Below are 20,537 nucleotides of genomic sequence, written 5' to 3' on the forward strand. Positions count from 1 at the left end.
GAGAGTTCCTTTTAGTGTTTTCAGGCAGGCAGCTCTTTGGCTTTCATGTTATGGCCTTGGCCAAGAAGTTCAGATAGACTTTCCATTTATTCAGTAAGAATGCATAAATGTGTTATTCTGTTGTTAGACTGTAAATTCCATAAAGTCAAGGACCATATCAAGTTTGAACACAATTATACACTGCACATTTTGCACAAGGTTTGCACATATTTTTTGAATAATTGAAGGAAAAAATAAATCAAGTTTAACCAAATACTTTACTCCCATCTCTGGTGCAGAACTCTAGATTGATAATGTATGAAAAACATAACATTCAGACAAAATCCTTCTCCTTTAGAATCTTATTGTCTAGTTGAATAGATGAAACATATACACATCAAATTTTAAGGAGAAATAATTACACTTTTATAAGTATATGAAAATTTAGCATGAATCTGTTCATTCAACACATTGTATAAAAACGTTCTTTTATCTATATAGTGTGATTGATAGGACAGTTTGTAGTTGGACAGAACTTAAAAAAAAACTGAGTGTAAGCATTGCAAAGAAACAACAAATAGCATGTTGTTAACATTCAAAGGAAGAAAATATATTTGCAAGGCAAATCAGAGAGAAATTTATGGGTACATGTACACTGAGTATTGAAGGATAGATACAATTTTATGCCAATATCAATATTTAGGTAGGATAAAAAATATATGTACATATTTGTATGTTCAATTAGAAAGAGTAGTAAAATTAATAAAGTAGAATGCAGTTAGTCATACCTTGATCATAGTCTTTTATGACTATGAGCAAAATTTATTCTTTTTAAAATTTTTAAAAATTATTATTTTTTTTATTTTTTTTTAATTTTTTTTTTCAACGTTTATTTATTTTTGGGACAGAGAGAGACAGAGCATGAACGGGGGAGGGGCAGAGAGAGAGGGAGACACAGAATCGGAAACAGGCTCCAGGCTCTGAGCCATCAGCCCAGAGCCTGACGCGGGGCTCGAACTCCCGGACCGCGAGATCGTGACCTGGCTGAAGTCGGACGCTTAACCGACTGCGCCACCCAGGCGCCCCTAAAAATTATTTTTTAATGTTTATTTATTTTTGACAGAGAGACAGAGAGTGAGTGGGGGAGGGGCAGAGAGAGAGGGAGACACAGAATCTGAAGCAGGCTCCAGGCTGTGAGCTGTCAGCACAGAGCCCGATGGGGCTGGGGCTTGAATCCACCCTGTGAGACCATGACCTGAGGCAAAGTCAGATGCTTAACAGAATGAGCTACCCAGGTGCCCCTGAGCAAAATTTATTCTTATTTAGTTAGTGGTTGGTGTTGACATAGTTGCTTAAAGATTGCTTACCTCCTGGGGGCGTCTGGGTGGCTCAGTCTGTTAAGTGTAGACTGGCTCAGGTCATGATCTGGCAGTTCATGGCTCTGAACCCTAAGTCAGGCTCTATGCTGACAGCTGGAACTTGGAGCCTACTTTGGATTCTGTCTCAGTCTCTCTCTGCCACTCTACCACTTGTGCTCTGTCTCTCACTGTCTCAAAACTAAGTAAACATTAAAAAAAATAAAACAAAATTGAGAAAAGATTGCTCACCTCCTAAGAACCAATGATCTATCTTTTATCACATACATTTCCTTGAAAATAAGAAGAATATTTCTTTGAAAATAAGAAGAAAATAAGAAGAATGGAGCATAGTATGAATAATCAGGTTAGATTTGGCTATAAGAAATCTGACTGTACTTCTCAATACTTCTATCTCTACAAAGAAAATTATAGAACTCATATTATAGTATTTCATACTGTAGGAGGAATTCTAATTCTTTGCCTGAGGAGGAAATACATCATGACATATTAGTAAAGAAGTCAATTGAATTACTTACTTTATTAACTTTCTATATTTCTATAGGTTCAAGTAAATTTAACTTCCAGTGCTATCTCATATACTGGAAGCTTGAATGGGTAATGAATTTTTATGTAAAGTTAGTTGAAATGGATGACTACTGATAGTTTAAAAATATTAAATAGTAATTGCATATTCTAAATGGGAAACGTGTTGTTGGTTTACTAGGCCTTGTTCCATTGCAAAAAACCATGACCATTTCAGGTTTCTGTCCTCTTTTTTTTTTAAGGCGGGAAATTCAACTCACATGTGACTGACAATTGATTCTGAAGATTTTGAACATTATTTACCTTTTCTAATTTTGACTGTTGTTGTAAGTAATCACTTGGTTAGGATGCATCTTTGCTGTTGTTATTTGGAGTATTTGACTATTCACAAGTCCCACTGTGATTCAAGGTATTCATTAGGCTCCTGGTGTGTATTTGTTAGTAGTTCCATTATCTTTATTGGTTCGCTTGCACAGTATTACCTGAGATGCTGCAAGACATTGTACATGGGGTATGGATTGTGGACATACTGATTTCAGTTATTATTTAGGTTTAGAAACATAGAATCTCTGTGACCTTGAACAAGTTACTCTGTCTCTAATTCTTAAAATACAAAGTACGGCTGATAATACTGCTTGATTGAATTGTGGTAAAGATTGAGCTGAAAAGGGAGGCTATTAAACAAAGAGCCTGTCATTTAATAAGTATCCTTTCACTTCCCTTAAGAATCTATGTGCCTAGGTGATTGCTTGTTTGGATTAGAGAGCCCCAAGTACCCCCAAATATATTAAAATAATTACACTGAACCTTATACCACTTCTTGGACTTGTCAGTCTTAGAATCCAGCCAAATTATTATCTCTGTATAGAGAATAATGTTAATACAGATATGTTCTCAAATCTTTTCTTTTACTTTTTAGCACTTGTGAATTACTGGAGATGTTTAGGAAGAAGTCTGAGGTTATTGATTATGTAAACCGGCAAGGGAATGTTAGATACTAGCGGGTACAGCTGGTCGCCTCTTCCAGCCCATATCTCCGGTGACCTCACGAGGCAAATCCGTGGCACTGCTCCTGGGACTCCGGTGTCACAGAAGGCTTGTGTGCACCGCCGGCCCTGAAGAGCCCTGAGCCACTTCTTTAGCACCACGGACAGCTCGTGCGCCTGAGGAGGGAGGCTGGGAGGACTCTTCTCTGCGCCACCGCCAGGAAGAGGGAGTGCAGTAGCGGCAGGCTGGGAGGAGGAGGAGAAAGGAAGGACGGCTCCGGGTGGGGAGTGGAAGAAATCTGGGAGCAGCTAGAGCAGCAGGTCCGGGGGGAGCTGCTCAGCTGCACTGCTTCCATTATTCAGGCGGACTCTGCTGAGCTTCCCAGGGCTGCTTCCCAGTCGCCCTGGGCGGAGGCTGCCGTCTAGACCTGACTCCAGGTGAGTTAAACCGAGAGATGTACTGAGGGGTCTCGAACTAAAGGCTTTGAATTGGCGAGCTTGCTCAGCTCCCCAAACACTGCTGGCTTTACAATTTATCCAAAGTCATGACAGACTGATTTTGGCGTGGCTGCAAAGGCTGGGGGGGGGGGGGGGGGGGGGGGGGGGTGGGCGGTGGGCAGTTGCGATCCTCACAGCAAGGATGAGGGGATTCTGATGGAATTCAGCTGAAGTGACTGGATTTTAGGAAATGTCCTCAAATGCATGCGTTATATGTGTTTTATATATAAGCTTTCTAGACAGTCATTTGTTTTTCTGGCTGCCTATTTTGTCCTTCTGTCCCTCCTTCAACTTGGCTCATGCCCAATTTTCCAAGTCCAGTCAAAGGATTGGAAAGGTGTGGAAGTAAGGAGTCCTAGTATGTGCTGGGACAGGGTAACCTTGCTCTCTAAGTGGGGAGCAGTATTGCTCTCACCCTGATTCACCAGAGGGTAACACTATGAGGAACTGGTGGTTCTTTTGCTCAGTACTCTCCATAAGCTTATTAAAAGGCAGAGAACTTCAGGCTCTCTAGACAGGCTCTGGAATTGATGGCAATTTAGCTTAAAAGCCATGTTGATTCATTTCCTCTTCAGTTTTTGTTCCAAAATTATTACCATATTATTACCATATTGTTCCAAAATTATTACCAGTAGTTCTTTAACAGCATGACTTTTAAGTGTCTGACTGACAGGAAGTATATTTATTCTTTTGAAAATGCTATGGAAAAAGTGAAGAGTTCACATTAAGAGGAGAACAACTTTATTTTGCTGAAAGTACTTTGGGGAAAGAGATGGAAGAAATTTCTTTTTCTTCTCTTTCTTTTTCTTTCTCTTTTTCTTTTTCTTTCTGGTGTGGGAGGAAAGATTACTAAGGTGTATTATGAGTTTATTTAGTTTAGAAGTTGCTTTCTTGCTAATAGCACTAACTTTTAATCATCATGGTCATAAGAGTTTTTTTTTAATTTTTAATTTTTTTATGTTTGCCTTTTAGGTGGTCGGGGTTGCTATTTTTGTTTTTGGATTCAATACTTACTTCATGAACCTTGCTGGATATTTTTCAGTAAAAATTGGTGGTCATACAATTAGTCATATGGGCTACCATGCATTTTAATAGTAGTGAAGTATATAAATTATGAATTTAGCAATTAAATTTCAGAACCCAAATTGGGGGATGAAATCTATATATCTTTCAAATATTTACTAAATTCTCTGCAAGGGTCTAGTATTATTTTATGCCTAAGAGAGCTTACTGTTTTTTCAAATTGAGATATTTGAATTTCTGAATGCAGCTATAGTTTTATCAATTAAGGTGAAATATTTTACTTTTTTTCTACCTTTAGTATCAATTTGGATTCAATAAATCCATCTTGTCTGCTACCATGAGTCCTATTCTTTCTCATCTCTTCCATTTCTAATTTCTTACAGAAGTTTAGAAAGATCAGTAATATTATTTCTACTTTTCAGGTGAAAAGCGTAAGACATAGAGGGATTAATTTCCCTAAATGTCTACAGTCTTTATGTTATAGAGTAGAACTGTAAGCCTAGGCTAATTAACTTCACATTCAATTCTTTTCCCAAAACGTGCATTGCTGCTTTTAGTTGAAACTATGACGATAGTGATATACGAATATGCCTTATGTAAAAATACCTAAAGTATTGCTTTTTTTCTGATTATTTATTAAAACTGGTTTTTTTTTTTACATACAAGAAAATGTAATTGTATAGAGTTATACTCGTCTGCTCCTCATCTTCAAATCACTCCTAAACTCCTTAACAGCTGACCTTGTGTCCTCCTTTATAAGAGTGGATTTGAAACACAGACTCAATATTTACTAAGAGTAGTGTTGGAATAATTTATGTCTTATAATCAAGATAGAAGATAGTCCACATTTAGATGCATTTTAAAATTGCTTAGTGTGAACTTGAAACACAGCTAAAACTTGCTTTCAGAGTAAACTGCCAGACTTCACAAGGACTTGTTTTTAGGTTCCTTGAACACTGACAGGTTATGTATGCCTGAATAGGATATGGGGGAAGAGGAAGTTAGAAACTGAACAATTTTATTTTTGATATATAACCACATTTGTAAAAATGAATCCAAGTTTTATATATGCCATGAGTACTTCGTCTGATATAGGCTAATTTAAAGTAAACCTCATTTTAACCTTTGAGAGAGCGAAATTTTTTAAATTTGTTTCAGTTTTTTTATCCATTTTCATTCTTAAGTAGTAACATTCTGCTATACTTAGGCTCTTAAAAAGCCATTTGAGTTACAAAGACACTATGTGAGTTTTGGGGGAATGATGCATTTGTGTGTGTATACACGTTTAGTAGAACCTTTTGGGGTATGGGAAAAAGGTGAGCAAGAGAAATAAATACTATACAGGAAACTTCTTGGAGTCTCAAAACACTTTGAAACTATTTTTTTCCTCTGATAGACCTAACAAAAATCGTTATGTATGGGGACTAAGTATATGATGTGCAACTTTGCATCTGATCACAGGATCACAGGCACACTCATGGTGTATTCTCGAATGAACCAAGATAATAGGTTCTTCGGTTCTTGACCATCCAACCAATTCCTTGTAGGTGTTGGTATTAAAAGGGCGGCTTACAATGGTTTTTCTGGAGTCTCATAATCGTCTCTCAGATCCTATAAAGTAGCTCAAACAGGGTGTGAGTGAAGCTCATCATTGTTTACCATCTCAGAGAATAAGTCCTCTTGAGAATGCTGACTAAAGCCTTATTCCTGTGCAGTTATTCAGACTGTCAGCTGGGAGGAAGGAGAGAGAGAGGAGGATAAGAAAAAAAAGATATGTCATATTCTCCCTCATGAAGGAATGGGGACCATGTTACATCTTTATCTAGAAATATTTATATGCAGACATTCCTCAACAAGAGTGATTTGCATCATTAAGGGCTGCTTCAGAGACTGGGGACATTGTTGCCCTCGAATTTCCAGACAACTCTGTGCACAGTCTGAGACAGCTTTAGTGACAAAAACTCCCACCCCACACTGCCCCAAAAAATCCTTTTGGTAGAGTCACTGATTAACCCTGGATGTTGTCTGACCCATGTGCGTGAGAATAGTAGTGCTGAGGGGGAGCAAGTGGAACAGCAACGATTCTTATTATAGAAGTATCATGAACATTCATTGATAAAAATGATTTCTTTTTTTTTTTTTTTCAAACATAGGATGTCCATAGGGTCATGCTTTCTTGGATAAAAATTGGCAGAGATATGAATTGAATTTTGGACTCTGCTTTCCTAAAAGTGCCCTGTTGGGGGCGCCTGAGTGGCTCAGTTAATTAAGTATTTGGCTCTTGATTTTGGCTCAGGTCTTGATCTCCATCATGGTGGTGAGATTGAGCCCTGTGTCTGGGTTCTGAGAGTGGTTTCTTGGGATTCTGTCCTTCCCTCCCCTTTGTCCCTCACTTGCGTGCTCTCTCTCTCTCTCCCTCTCCAAAAAAAATTAATTAATTAAAATAAATAAAAGTGCCATGTTCTCTTAGTTGCTCATTTTAACACGAGAAGTTCAGAGTAAGCATAGGCTATTAAGAGGACTAAGCATTTTAAGTTTTACATTATGAGATTCATGCCTTATCTCCTTTTATGGTGACACTGATAGCATAGAGAGTATTAGAGGAGATTTAGTGCAGAAAAATATGGAGATGTATGAACAGCGTACATGATTGACAACCACAGTTTTCACTGCATTGTTCCAATGCCAAGGTAACTTTGGATAAACACATTTTATTCACTACTTAAGAGAAACTAAGAAAAAGTAGAGGAACTGGGAGAAGGCTAGAAGGTTGACTTTAAAACAAATTTATGGGCTTAAAGACAAATTCTTAAGATGGGCTACATGATAGGAAAGAAAAAGCAGAAGTCACTGAACAAAAGTTTTGCCTAATTCATGAATTATTCTGATTTGTTGAATCAGTTCTTTAAATGTATTACTTAAGCATAGGAAGAGTTATAGGAAATTATGTTCTTTAATACAAATATACATTTAATGAGCTATACTATAGATAAAGGAATGAACAATCCAATTATTTTTTACTAAATGAAAACTTTCCTTTTTTTCATTCCAAACTTATACTAGCAGTTTAGTGTGATGTATTACTTGAGCTCCAAAATTTGCATCCAAAAAAGATGCATATGTTGAACTTTATTTTTCATGGAAAACTGTAATATGGATGAGTAGTGAGACTGCAAAAGACGGGTGAAGAAGTTTAATAATTCTCACACTAAATAAGAATAAGGATAAATTGTAGAGCACTTACTGTCAGACACTCATTTAGGGTTAACAAGAATTATCACAGTTAATCCTGGAAATAATGCACCTGCATATTGGAGTAATAAAGTGTCATGCAGATCTGGATTTGAAATTGCCTCTTGCTAGTGGTATGAACTTGAAACAAATGGTGTAGCCTCTATTCACCTCAGAGGCTTCTTCTGTGAAATGAGATTACTAGTATCTAACTTATTGGTTCTTTATCCATGTTTTGCGTTTTAGTGTGGGTCCCGTTCCAAGTAGGGTAAGACTGTTATTTTATTCTTGCTGTTATATTCACCGTAGTTCTACCTTTTAATAGCTGTGTGGCATTGATCAAGATCCTTTTTTGTGATCTTTTCTTTATCTATAAAATGCTTGTTTTGAAGAGTTGTTAGTACATTAAAGAAATTTGATAAAATCATTTACATAAAGGATGTAATACATGGTAGACAAGTATTTTTCTTGTCCTTCCATATACTACTATGGAGATAGTCTACTTATTTTTTCCAATTTTTTAATATACTTCCTCAAATTCAGTGTCAATCTTGGACAACACATTCCCATTTCCTGCTTCTCTTCTGATTAAACACTAGAAAAGTAGGAGTGTTGTTATAATTTTTATTGTGCTTAAGCATCAGAAAAGAGCCAAGCCAGGTCTCAGGACAAGTTTTGATAAGGAAAGGGACATGTTTATCTTGCTAAACTTATTCCTTCCAACTCTTGACAGTTTTATACTGTCATTTTGTCAGCAATAGGTGAGAATTTTCTATTTAAATGATTTCCTGTTTGTGGTAGTAAAATTTATGTCTGGACTTAATCCAATTAGCATAAACAAAATGGAGAGTTGGCCAATAATTTATTTTATTTTATTTTTTTAATGTTTTTATTTATTTTTGAAGGAGAGAGAGAGAGAGAGAGCATGAGCAGGGGAGGAGCAGAGAGAGAGGGAGACACAGAATTCGAAGCAGCTGTCAGCATAGAGCCCGATGCAGGGCTCGAACCCATAAACTGTGAGATCATGACCTGAGCCGAAGCCGGATGCTCAATCAACTGAGCCACCCAGGCGCCCCCCTCTCCATAATTTATTTTTAACAAGAGGAAAGAATGGACACAAATTTTTACTATTGCTTTGAGAATCTGTCAAATTAACTTTGATTCTGTTGGTGAACGTAGCATCATAAACTCAGTCCTAATGGTGTCCTTAAAGGGTAATACTTGAATATTGTATACACTGTCTGCAGATTGGCTTAATAGGACTTAATTTCAGATATAACTTCTCTGCTAAACAGGAAGATTCTTACATGAAGATATGCCTTCTATCAGATATAAGGTTGCTCAAGGCTTTCTGCATGGGGTTAGAGGAAGAGTAAATAGAATCTTTTCATCTCTAAATTAGACATACTGGTTGATTCATATTGATTGAATGGTTATGATCATATTAATAATGTGGCTCAGGGGTAAACAAGTAAATAGTTACCAAGATAAATCCAGTTATTAAGTTTTTTTTTCAACGTTTTTTTTTTTTTTTTTTTTTTTTAATTTATTTTTGGTACAGAGAGAGACAGAGCATGAACGGGGGAGGGGCAGAGAGAGAGGGAGACACAGAATCGGAAACAGGCTCCAGGCTCTGAGCCATCAGCCCAGAGCCCGACGCGGGGCTCGAACTCACGGACCGCGAGATCGTGACCTGGCTGAAGTCGGACGCTCAACCGACTGCGCCACCCAGGCGCCCTCCAGTTATTAAGTTTAATGCTCCCTGTTTTTCCCCCTAGGATCTCTCAAGTTCATCACTGTTTCATCTGCTTTCCTTTGCTCATTATAATGGTATATTAGTTTCCTAGAGCTGCTCTAACAAATTACCACGAACTTAATGGCTTAAAAAATTTATTGCCTTAAAGTTTTGGAGTTCAGAATTCTCAAAGCAGTTTCACTGGGCTAGAGTCAATATGTCTACGAAGCTGATTCCTTCTGGAGGCTCTGAGGGGAGAATCCATTTTCTTGCCTTTTCTTGCTTCTAGTGGCCATCTGAATTCATTGGCATATGGCCCCTTCCTCCATTTTCAAAGTGCATTGTTCCTATCCTATCTGTCTCTACATTGCCTCTTCCTCTAACTCCTACATCTTTCCTTCAAGGACTCTTGTGATTACCCTGGGCTCACCTGGATGATCCAGGATCTCCATCTCAGTATTCTCAACTCAATCATGTTTGCAAAGTCCCTTTGATTATGTAAGGTAATACATCCACAGAGTGTGGGATTTAGGAAGAGAGTATCATTGGGGACCATTATTCAGCCTACCACGTATAGTAGTAATATCTGTGTGCTTTGAGGCTCTGAAATTAATGTGCTTGTTTCCTTGTGGGAAAATTATAAATTTGGGGGTTTTTAGATCTTTTAGAAGATATTGATTGGTAATTTTCCAACAACAGATGCTGATCCCTTACATTTATTAGGTGTAATTTTAGGTAAGTATAAGTGAAATCATTTGCACTTCTAGGGTCAAAAATATTAATTATACCCATTATCTGTCAGGGCCAACATCTGGATGACTTAAGTTTAAATTACATAGAGCAATATCTGATAGTTCTTCTTTATGAAGTTAGCCCTTGTTTACAAAGCCAAATCAATGTAAGAAACCACAGAAAGCTTGGTGCTCTTTAAAAATTTTTCAGGACATAGTCAAGGGATGTCAGATACTATTTCCATAATAATTGGCACTCTTCACAAATATTCATTGTGAATATTTAATCTCATGAGTTCTACACAATAATTGTAGACTTCCAGGGGAAATTTAATGATGGTCATGTCAACTTTACAAATCTTCTGTAATCCAAGGGAGAACTGTTATATAAGGTGGATTCATTTGTTCCCCTATCCCACTATTGCCAAAGGGAGCATGAAGTGCCCTGCTCACATTAATTTAATGCAAATGAATTCTTACTGTCTCAAGAGTTTGTCCTTCATTTTTCTTAAAATTATGTTGTAAATGAATGTGACATGCTTTACTGGTTGTTGTGCAGGGAGCATTGTCCTTCCTAAAAGCTCTCTCATTTGTCAAAAAGAAGCCATTAAGAGAAAAAGTAAATTATCTTATCTGATCAGTGTTAAGAATGACCTTAAAACAATAAATTTTTTTACCAGTACAATAGCTGAATTTTCTTTGCACTTATGGAGAGTCAAGAGAAAGCCTGTTAAGGTACAAAGCTGTTACAAAAATTTAAAACCCATGTTTCTCTTTTACCTTGTAAACAGTAGTGTGTGTCTGATGCAGTTTTGCTTTTTGCTATCTCCTTGCTTTCCAGAACTAATTTGAATACTCCTAAGTTTTTAAATATTTTTCTTTTTTAAAATATTTTCAATGTCCAGCAATATAGTTTTATGAATATCTAGCTACAAATAGAGGTTGGTATAACATTGAATTAAACAGGGATGATTACAAATGATCATTTTTGATAAAAGACTGCACATTTGTCCCTTTTCACATAAATGTAAAACATTTTAGTGAGGGAAGGTGAGACTGGATGAAGGAACTCTGTTGATGTTTAAGTAGATGATGATAAGGAGAGTAATGTACAAGCATATTTTTTTACTTTCATGTCCAGAATAGAGTAATTGCACAATAAGTGGTATTTTTCTACTGTGGAAGCATCTTCTCCAGCCATGCTATTCATGAGGGCAAGAGCTTCAACTAAGCTTTCAGCAACCATAAGTAAAAAGGATGGTGTGATAGGCTGCCGGTACATATGGCTGTCTCTAGCAGGCCAACTGTTACTTTTGCCCACCCACATCACTGAGGACATATGGCGTTACTTTGGCTGTGGAAGCAAGTGTGTGTGGACATGTCTCAGTGTGGGCATAAGACTGCTGGTTGTCTTCCTCTTTTTGCTCATAAAACCAACTGCCTATGGGTTGAAAACTTATCCATAGCACTAGATCTGAGGACAATAAATGACATAGTTCTTCTTATTAACTGATATGAAAATAATAACGATTAAGTTTTTCTCTAGGTTGATCACAAGACTTAGTGTATGTTTGCCATTATTATGCTTATAAGAAGAAATGATGGCTTTTTCACGAATGAAAGTCAGGGATTTTTTAATCAAAAGATAACTTATTAAAAAATACAGGATTATCTAGAACCAGAGCAGTAGACACATCAGAAATATGGTTGAAACTATTTATTTTGTGCAATAATCAATTAGTGAAATCTAACAATGAATGTATTACTATTAGCTGTGACTATAAGGAAAATATGAGAAAATGGATGAGAAGGCTGAAATGAAGAAAGTTGTCTAATTCCAGCACAATTTATTTCACAGAGTTCACAGTATTCTAAAACAATTTTTTACATTTATATATTTATTTTTGAGAAAGGGAGAGTGCGAGTGAGTGAGGGGCAGAGAGAGAGAGAGACAGAGACAGAGAATCCCACACAGACTTCACATGCATTGTCAGGGCGGAGCCCAAAGCTGGAGCTCAGGAACTCGGAGATATGACCTGAGCTGAAGTCAGATGTTTAACTGACTGAGCCACCCAGGAGCCCGCCCCCACCCCTTTTTAAAGTTTATTTATTCTAAAGCAATTTTTGAAAATTAGATTCTTTTTTTCAGTAGTGTGAGTTCTGAATTCTCAAAGGGAGCCATTTCAGTACTGGCAACAAGTATGTATTTTTAGTGGTGGCTCTAGAACTCCTACATAGAAAGGCTTTTAAGACATAGTCTGATTGGAAGGCAAGGATAGAGGGTGTGTGCTGAGGTAGCAGGTACACAGGACTTTAGATGATGTACATCAATTATCTAAAGAGAAGAATGGGCAGTGCTGCTGAGGATTATGGGAAAGAAGATGACGCTGTAAGTTACCTTTTCCTGCCACTGTTGGCAAATTTGTGTAGTTGGGATTTGTTGTAGATTTCTTTTATAATCACTCAATAATTTCACACACTGTATTCTGTAAATCTTAACGTTTTCAGTAAAGCTGTATTTGCTAAATATTAGGTAAATAAAATCAAGATCTGTGTAGGTAACATTGACAAAAGCAGTCTTTCCAGAGGTAGAAATGATGAATTGTCAAATGCTTTTGAACATCACTTTTTCTACAAAGTCTCATTCCAGTTTCAGTACTTTGGCACATCTATTAATCACTATTAAGGTTGTATGTGAAATATTTGGCAGTGTGGGTACCAGAGATTTGTGGTAATGGTGATTGATGCTCAGAATACAGCATCATTATTGTTATTCACTGGCCTTGAGAACTTTGGTTTTCATCTGTTATCACCTTGCTGTCCCACTGACTGACAAATTTAAATTATTTGACCCATCAAAAAATATATTTTCTGGCAACTCATTTAATTTTAATTTTTTTTATTACTCTTTGTGTGCTGTGGTGAAGTATCAAATTCTCAGTGTGTTATAACAATGTGGTAGTTCAGATGGAAGCAAGTGCCTTAAAACAAACAGGTTTACTACCAAGATATATAAAATACTGATTTTATTAACAGAGCTAAATGCATAGATAACATAAAATATCTGAGTTAAATTAAGTATTTTTCACATATGTATACATATTTTTACATTTGACCTTTCTATTTTAAGTATTTGTGTACACACATATAATTGATGCAAATTCAGTTTTAGAGATCTTATCCAAAGGGTCAATTCCTTAGGGTGACTCTTTCAAATATGTATCAATTATGGCAAAATGGACACAAAATGGCAACATAAGGAGCCATAAAAATGAGAATAAATGGGAGATATTGGTTAAAAAAACTTCCAAATGAGTTGATTTTGATTTAAATGCTCTTCGGTTGTTAGCTGAGGAAATTAATAGAATTGAAATTTTATGAAAATCATTCAAATTTGTTATGTAGGTATGTACATTATGTGTACTATAAATATAAAAGGGATAGCATATTATTTAGCACAAATATCCATACTTATCTGTATATATATGTGTATATATATATATATATATATCATCATGAAACTGAGTGCATGTGATATATACATATATTGTGTACTTTTTTTAAAAAAATTAAACATTTATTTATTTTTGAGAGACAGAGCATGAACATGGGAGGGACAGAGAGAGGAGGAGACACAGAATCAGACGCAGTCTCCAAGCTCTGAGCTGTTAGGACAGAGCCACATGCAGGGCTCGAACCCACAAACCACAAGATGATGACCTGAGCCGAAGTCGGACACCCAACCGACTGAGCCACCCAGGTGCCCCATATATTGTGTACTTTTATTTTTACATTCATTACTTTTTAACCTCATTAGCAACAAATTAAAAAAGGAGAAATTTTCATTTGGTAATTTGACCTCCCATATTCCTGTCTCACATTTATGGTTTTATATTGTTATTTTCTTTGTGACTAGACCTTTAGAACTAACAAATATCTTATATTCTTTGTTGATATTTGGAAAGCAATGTGTCTCTGTAAAGGGTGCCTGTGCATGTATATGAGCACATGCAGAATTGTGATGAATGTTTGATTTTTGACAGAGAAAAGCTAGTTAAAATTATTCAGAGTGTGGTAGGTAGCACCACTGCAATGGAAAACCAGACATCCATCAATGTAATCATTAAACAGATATTTTTGAGCACCTACTCAGTACCTGACACAATTTTAAGTAATAGGAATGTAACTATCACAAAATTCAGTCTCTACCCTCACAGGCAAATTGCAGGACAGATTGGTCAAGGTGAAACACATTTCAGAACCAGAAATTAAAGTTTCTGAGTTGCTAGAATGTCATTTAAACAATGTTATGTTATACACTGAAACCATAAGAAAGCAGTTCCTCTATCCATCCCTTCAGGGGATAATGGTGAAGAAGTAAACTGGCTGTTATGCTTGAATTTGCATTATTTCACAACTACATAGTGTTATATAATGTCAATAAACTTAAAATCTGATATATGATAAATATGGTCTTTCAAATCAGTGGGGAAATGATAAATGATTCATAAAATGATGTTCAAGTAATTGGCTATGTGCTTCATAGTTGTAAAAAGTTATAATACACCCAATTAATTTCACAGTAGGCACTGAGTAAATGCCTCCAAATATAAAGAAAAAAATATATAGGCAAATGTCATTTGTAATATTAGGGCTAAATTAACTTTCCAAAGTATAACCCAACCAAAGACAGAAATTAATAAAGACTGATGGATTGGACTTTGTTAAAGTGAAAAACTTTAATATTTCAAATGATACCATCACTGGATATAAAAAGAAAATGCCAAATCAGGAGAAAGTATTTGCAATTCACTTGATATATTTGACATATAAATAGTCCAATAAATCATTACGAATGGTCCAATAGGAAAAAAGGACAGGGGACCTGGGTGGCTCAGTTGGTTGAGCTTCTGATCAGCTCAGGTCAAGATCTCAGGGCCCATGGGTTTGAGTCTTGCATCAAGCTCTGTGCTGACAGCTCAGAGCCGGGAGCCTGCTGTGAATTCTGTGTCTTCCTCTCTCTGCCTCTCCCCCACTCACTTTCTCTCTCTCTCTCTTTCTCTCTCAAAAAATAATAAACATTTAAAAAATTTAAAAAAATAAAAAAAAGACAAAGTACATTGGCAGGAAACACTGAGACTCAAATGAATACTAAATGTATTAGCATCTGTATTGCTAGTCAAATGCAAAAAACATGGAGGAAATTATATATGTGTGACATTTTAACAAAACTGTAGTATGAACTTATTCATGCTATAAGTAAAACTGTAAAACTATCTGTGAAACTATATGCACGTTCGTGTCCATGTCGATTGTTTTCTTTTAGTTCTTTTAAATTTTTGCATTTTCCAAAGTATATTCAAATATCAGAACACACTCTTTGCTGTTGAAAGCAGCCTTTCAAATATAAACTCACCCATCACTTTCTCTAAATTTTACAGGGCCGAGGTTCCTTATCAGAAACTATATTTCAATGATTATTTTATTGTTTTTAGTAGTTCCTACTTCAGGTTTAACTGCTAGAGGAAGACTTTTTTCTTTTCTTTTTTTTAACAAAGCTTTCTGATATACTTTTTAATATTATTATTATTGGAAAGAGCTTTTATTTCCTTAAGTGTTTTGTTGCCTAAGTACGATGAGTATCCGGCAGTGAAATTCAGTGGAACAGATGTTTATTGTGATATATGAGATGAACTTGCTTCCCTAAGCTCACGTAGGCATGAAATACATCTGGCTCCTATACATAAAAGTCAATTTGTATTCCCAAATGTGTTTCTGTGCATTAGCCAGACTTTTAGGGGCAGAAACCCTACTAGTCCATCAAATAGGGGCTTTGGTTAATTATGAAGCTTAAGTTAGGCTACAAGATGAAAAATACTAAGTTTTCAGGCTGGAGACAGAGTCTGAGCAGGAGATGTTACTAACAAGTGTATTAAGGTTAGGTAACTGAGGCTGACAGAGCAACTTATGTGTGTATGTTAGGGAGGGGTGTATGCATAAAACGAGAGAATCCTGTGAAGCAGAGTGTAATCAAGTGTGTGAGCATATGGAATGCATAAGAAAGGAAATCCAGTTTAGAGGAGAAAAATAAGGTGAAGCAAAGGGAAAAAGCTAATAAAGGTAAGCTCTAAAAAAAAAGTAGGGCCGAATGTAAACAGTGATGAGAATAAAGGCATTTGGTAGGCATGGGGGAAATAGTATCCAGACTGTGTCAGAAAGGAATTTAGCATGTGTGTGCCTGTGTTGCTAGGGTTATGATACGCAGAAATCAGGCCCCTTGAGGTATAGCAGCTCTACTTTTCTATTCCTCAGGTAGCCTTGAATATTCCTTTTTAATTTTAAAAAGACCATTTATTTGTGTGTGATGGGTTAACATCAAGGACATGAGATTTTTCTAGAATATACTAAAACTGATCAATAATCTAGTAGCTAAAACCTTTTAAAATAATTTGTGCTAGATCTTTATATCATATAGAATTTCATTGCCAGAGTGAGCAGTGCATTATACCTTATTTTACCTTTTTCCAGTTACTGAGTATGGTATGAATAATGTCTTCCCATTGACATCTACATCCTAATCCCCAGAATTTGTGAATATGTTGTATTACATAGCAAGGGGGAGTTAAGGTTGCAGGTGAAATGAAAATTGTTAATCATCTGACCTTAAAATGCAGAGATTATCTTTCATTATTTGCGTAGGTCCAGTGTAATCACAGAGACCCTATAAGAGGGAGGACAAAATCATTAGAAGGAGATGAAGTGACTGAAAGAGAGGTTGGAGTAGTAAGTTTTGTGGATAGAGACAAAAGATACATTCAACTTCTAGAATGGTTCTTCCCAAAAGAGCTTCTAGAAGTAACATAGCCCTGGATGATGACTTAATTTTAGTCCCACTAGGAAGACTTGTTTTGGACTTCTGACGTCTATAACCATTAGAAAATAAACTTATGTTGTTTTAAGCCACTGAGTTTGTGTTAATTTGTGATAGCAGCAATAAGAAACTAACACGTTTAAACCACACACACATACACACACACACACATATATTTTGCTATAGATGGTTGCTGAAGAATTGAGTGGGCATTTCAGGAAAGAATTGGGAACTCATTTTCTTAAAGTCCTTCATGTCAGGATAACGAGAATGTAGAGAGATGAACTGTTTTATTTACGTATACAAACGATATGTAGGTTTAAAAAGGGGGTATCTTTTGAAAGCTAATAAACATGTTTTTGATTATGTGAGGCTTGGATGGTGCATTCAAGGTTGTGTTGGATAATCCTACAATCTTTCTAGCACTATAAAGTCATTAATAATTTTAGTTTGAGTACTATAAACCAAGGTCACTTGGACCAATGCCTCTGATGAGGATTAGGATGGCAAAGACAGCTTGAGTGATTTGAATTGAAGACCAGAATAGGGGGAAATAGGATATCCCACTGAAAATCCAATTTCTACTATCCATTCTAATAATATGTTTACCAACTAGTTATGTATAGGACATTATGTTAAGTAATAAAGGCATAGTCCAGTGGTGGAAACAGATGAAAAGTGTTACAATAGTGATAGATAAGCTGTTAAGGAGAAGCAAAGTTGCAAAATTGGTGCTATCTGAAAGTTTTCAAGAACAACAGGATTAAAAGAAAATAAGATTATGAAGTGTTGTATTTGCTCCCCATCTCCAGCTTGTGAAAATAGTTCACAAAACTAAGCCAGTCGTGTTTCAAAACTCAAAGAACGTTCTTTTGATCAAAGTTTTAAATGTAGTGCACCTTTTTGTTTTCTTTTCCTTTATCATTCATAAACTGCTTACAGGAAACCAGAAGACAAATCTGACAAATATGCTGAACATTATACCTGCAGGGAGCATGATGTTCCTCCAGGGAATAAAGGCTTTGCTAGCCAAGGAATGATATTCTTAATATTTCCCAGTAATATGGAATATATCCAGTTGAAATTAATAATACAACTTTATAAAAATATTACTTCTCATGAAGTTTTACAATTACTTTTTCTGTAGTTTATGATTAATGGCATCAGATTCGTAAGTTGAAATTATCTTTAATAATTTTAATAACTCCCCCAAAAAGGTTTCTTTAAAACAATTATGCCTTGATTTCCCAAGTCTCCTTTGTTAAAAACATCTCAAAACAACTAAATTAAATAAAATTTATTCGCTCCAGTAAATTATTACTAAAAGCATATCTTCTAGGTGTGACCTGTTTAAAAGTTCTTAAGGTGATTTTAAGGAGCAGTATGTTTCACAGTTTATGGTAGTTGATTAATCTGATTAAATCTTGGTAGCACATTGAATGCAGCAAACGTAACAGAAATAAATCTCAGATCATCATCTGAAATGTCTCCATCAAGCATTTTAAAACAATTTTTAAGTTCACTAATTTGAGTCATTATACTTGACCTTAGTAGAAGGCCCATAAAAATGAAGCTCATTTGAACTTGGCAGATATCATACACCAACTTTTTACAGTCACAATTCCTGTGCCTCATTAGGAAAATGATCATTACCAGAATCCCAGTGCTTTGAGCAGAAATGCATTTATTATTCTAGAATACTTTTACTGAAAAATTAGCCTGATTTCTCTTTTAGGTAAGCTCTCTCAGATAGGATTCTAATTTTTGAGTGTACATAAACTTCAAGATATTGAAGGCAGCTGGAAGATGGGAATGACAGTAGATGACCATCTTCTCTACATTCCATATCAAAGCCCTCTAAAGAACTTAGAACTTTATGCAGCTGATTGGTTGTACGTATTTTTTAAAAAATGAGTAGTGCTACATAAATTCATTTAGTTCACATAGTTCCTGCTGAATTGGAAGGGAGTCCATTTTTATTCCTCAGTGTTTCTTGACGTTGGGAAAGACAAGTTTAGGGGGGCTTTTGAAATTGTAAAGTCTAGAGAAAAGTTCTGTGTTGTACAATTTACTGTTTAACAGGATAAGTTGACTAAAATCAATATAAGTGTCACGTGTAGGAGGAATCTAGCGTCTTCAATTTATCTTAGAAAGGTTAAATAACTAGTACAAGATTATTTATCCAATTAGTAACTGAACCAGCCAGTGTCAGGCTTATTAACTTTAAGACTATTGCTCATTAAACTACCTCTTTCACATAGAGTTATGGGTAATCACAATGTAACACCAGCATGTAGCACAAAATGTATGTTGTACATAGAATACTGAGTACAACAAAACAGTTTTTTCTATTCTCTTTTCCAAATCCACATGTAAAGAGTGTCTTGTGGAATTTCTTGACTGCCATGATGGCTGCATGTAGCAGAGAGATTGATTACTTGGACTTTTCCACACACTCTCAGAACTATGGAAAGCGAGGGCATTCTATATTGATTTAACAAATTCTCATTTTTTTCACTCATAGTAGCTTGCCCTGAAGTAAATTGCTCTGTATTTGTTTCATTTGAATTCCATAGCTAGAGGATAGTGTGATGGCTGAAGATCTATGGCAAATGCATACACACATGCACTCACACACACACGCATGCACACACCCACGCTCATCTCAGTTTTTTTTCTAATTTCATAGTTTTTATTTTTTTAAGTTTGCTTGTTTGTTTGTTTGTTTATTTATTTATTTAGAGACAGAGACAGCACAAGTGGGAGAAGGGCACTTCCTTTTTCTCAAGGAAGACAGAGAATTCCAAGCAGGCTCCTCACTGTTACCACAGAGCCCAATGTGGGTCTCGAGCTCACAAAATTGTGAGATCATGACCCGAACAGAAACCAAGTTGGAGGCTTAACTGACTGAACCACTCAGGCACCCCATGGTTTTTATTTCTAAGTTGACTATGTCAAAGAAGAAACAATTCAAAGATGCAAGCTATTTTCCTAGACAGCATTTTACATCTATCCAATACTATAGACAGCATATCTTCCTATTTCTCCTTAAATAGATCTTTTAATTTAACAAGTATTCATCTTTATAAAATTTGAACCTGTGAAGTCCCATCTAGGTGCTGTATCTTGACCAGGCATTTAAGAGCTGAACCTCAGTTAGATGGCTTCTACTTCCTTTATAAGACTCTGCCAGCACTGTTTTACTTTTAGATGCCTTGCTGGTGGCACAGGTGACTCAGCTAAGTCAGCTTCCAACGTTGGATACTCTTACTGTTTTCTTGTACTCAGGTTAACTTCTTTTATAAAAAGCCATGCTCTATTTCCTCAAAATCTCCATGCTTGAAGATTATGGAATTATTTATTTACTTTGAATGTAGCTTCAAAATGAGATCTGCAGCTAAATAAGATGTGTACATTTGAATGTGTGTGTGTGTGTGTGTGTGTGTGTGTGTGTGTGTGTGTGTGTGTTAATGCACTAATACTGTTCACTGAATAAGACAAAGTGGCTTTCGTAGTATAAGGAGAAACTTAGAAAAACAAGGAATTACCTGGTTTGGTAGATTTTGAGATATATGATGTTGG

The 20,537-nt window shown here is 36.0% G+C and overlaps 1 protein-coding gene across 1 annotated transcript in view; it reads left to right on the forward strand.

Moving 5' to 3' along the window:
• Positions 1–3,119: 3,119 nt before the first annotated feature.
• The window catches only part of ROBO2 (roundabout guidance receptor 2), a 1,707,596-nt gene continuing 1,690,178 nt past the window's right edge, over positions 3,120–20,537 (forward strand). The window contains exon 1 of the mRNA XM_045501643.1: positions 3,120–3,304. The gene's annotated coding sequence lies outside the window, so the exon portion shown is untranslated. The remainder of the gene's footprint in view (positions 3,305–20,537) is intronic.

The sequence above is a fragment of the Leopardus geoffroyi genome, chromosome C2, assembly GCF_018350155.1.
Source record: "Leopardus geoffroyi isolate Oge1 chromosome C2, O.geoffroyi_Oge1_pat1.0, whole genome shotgun sequence".
Lineage (NCBI taxonomy): Eukaryota > Metazoa > Chordata > Mammalia > Carnivora > Felidae > Leopardus > Leopardus geoffroyi.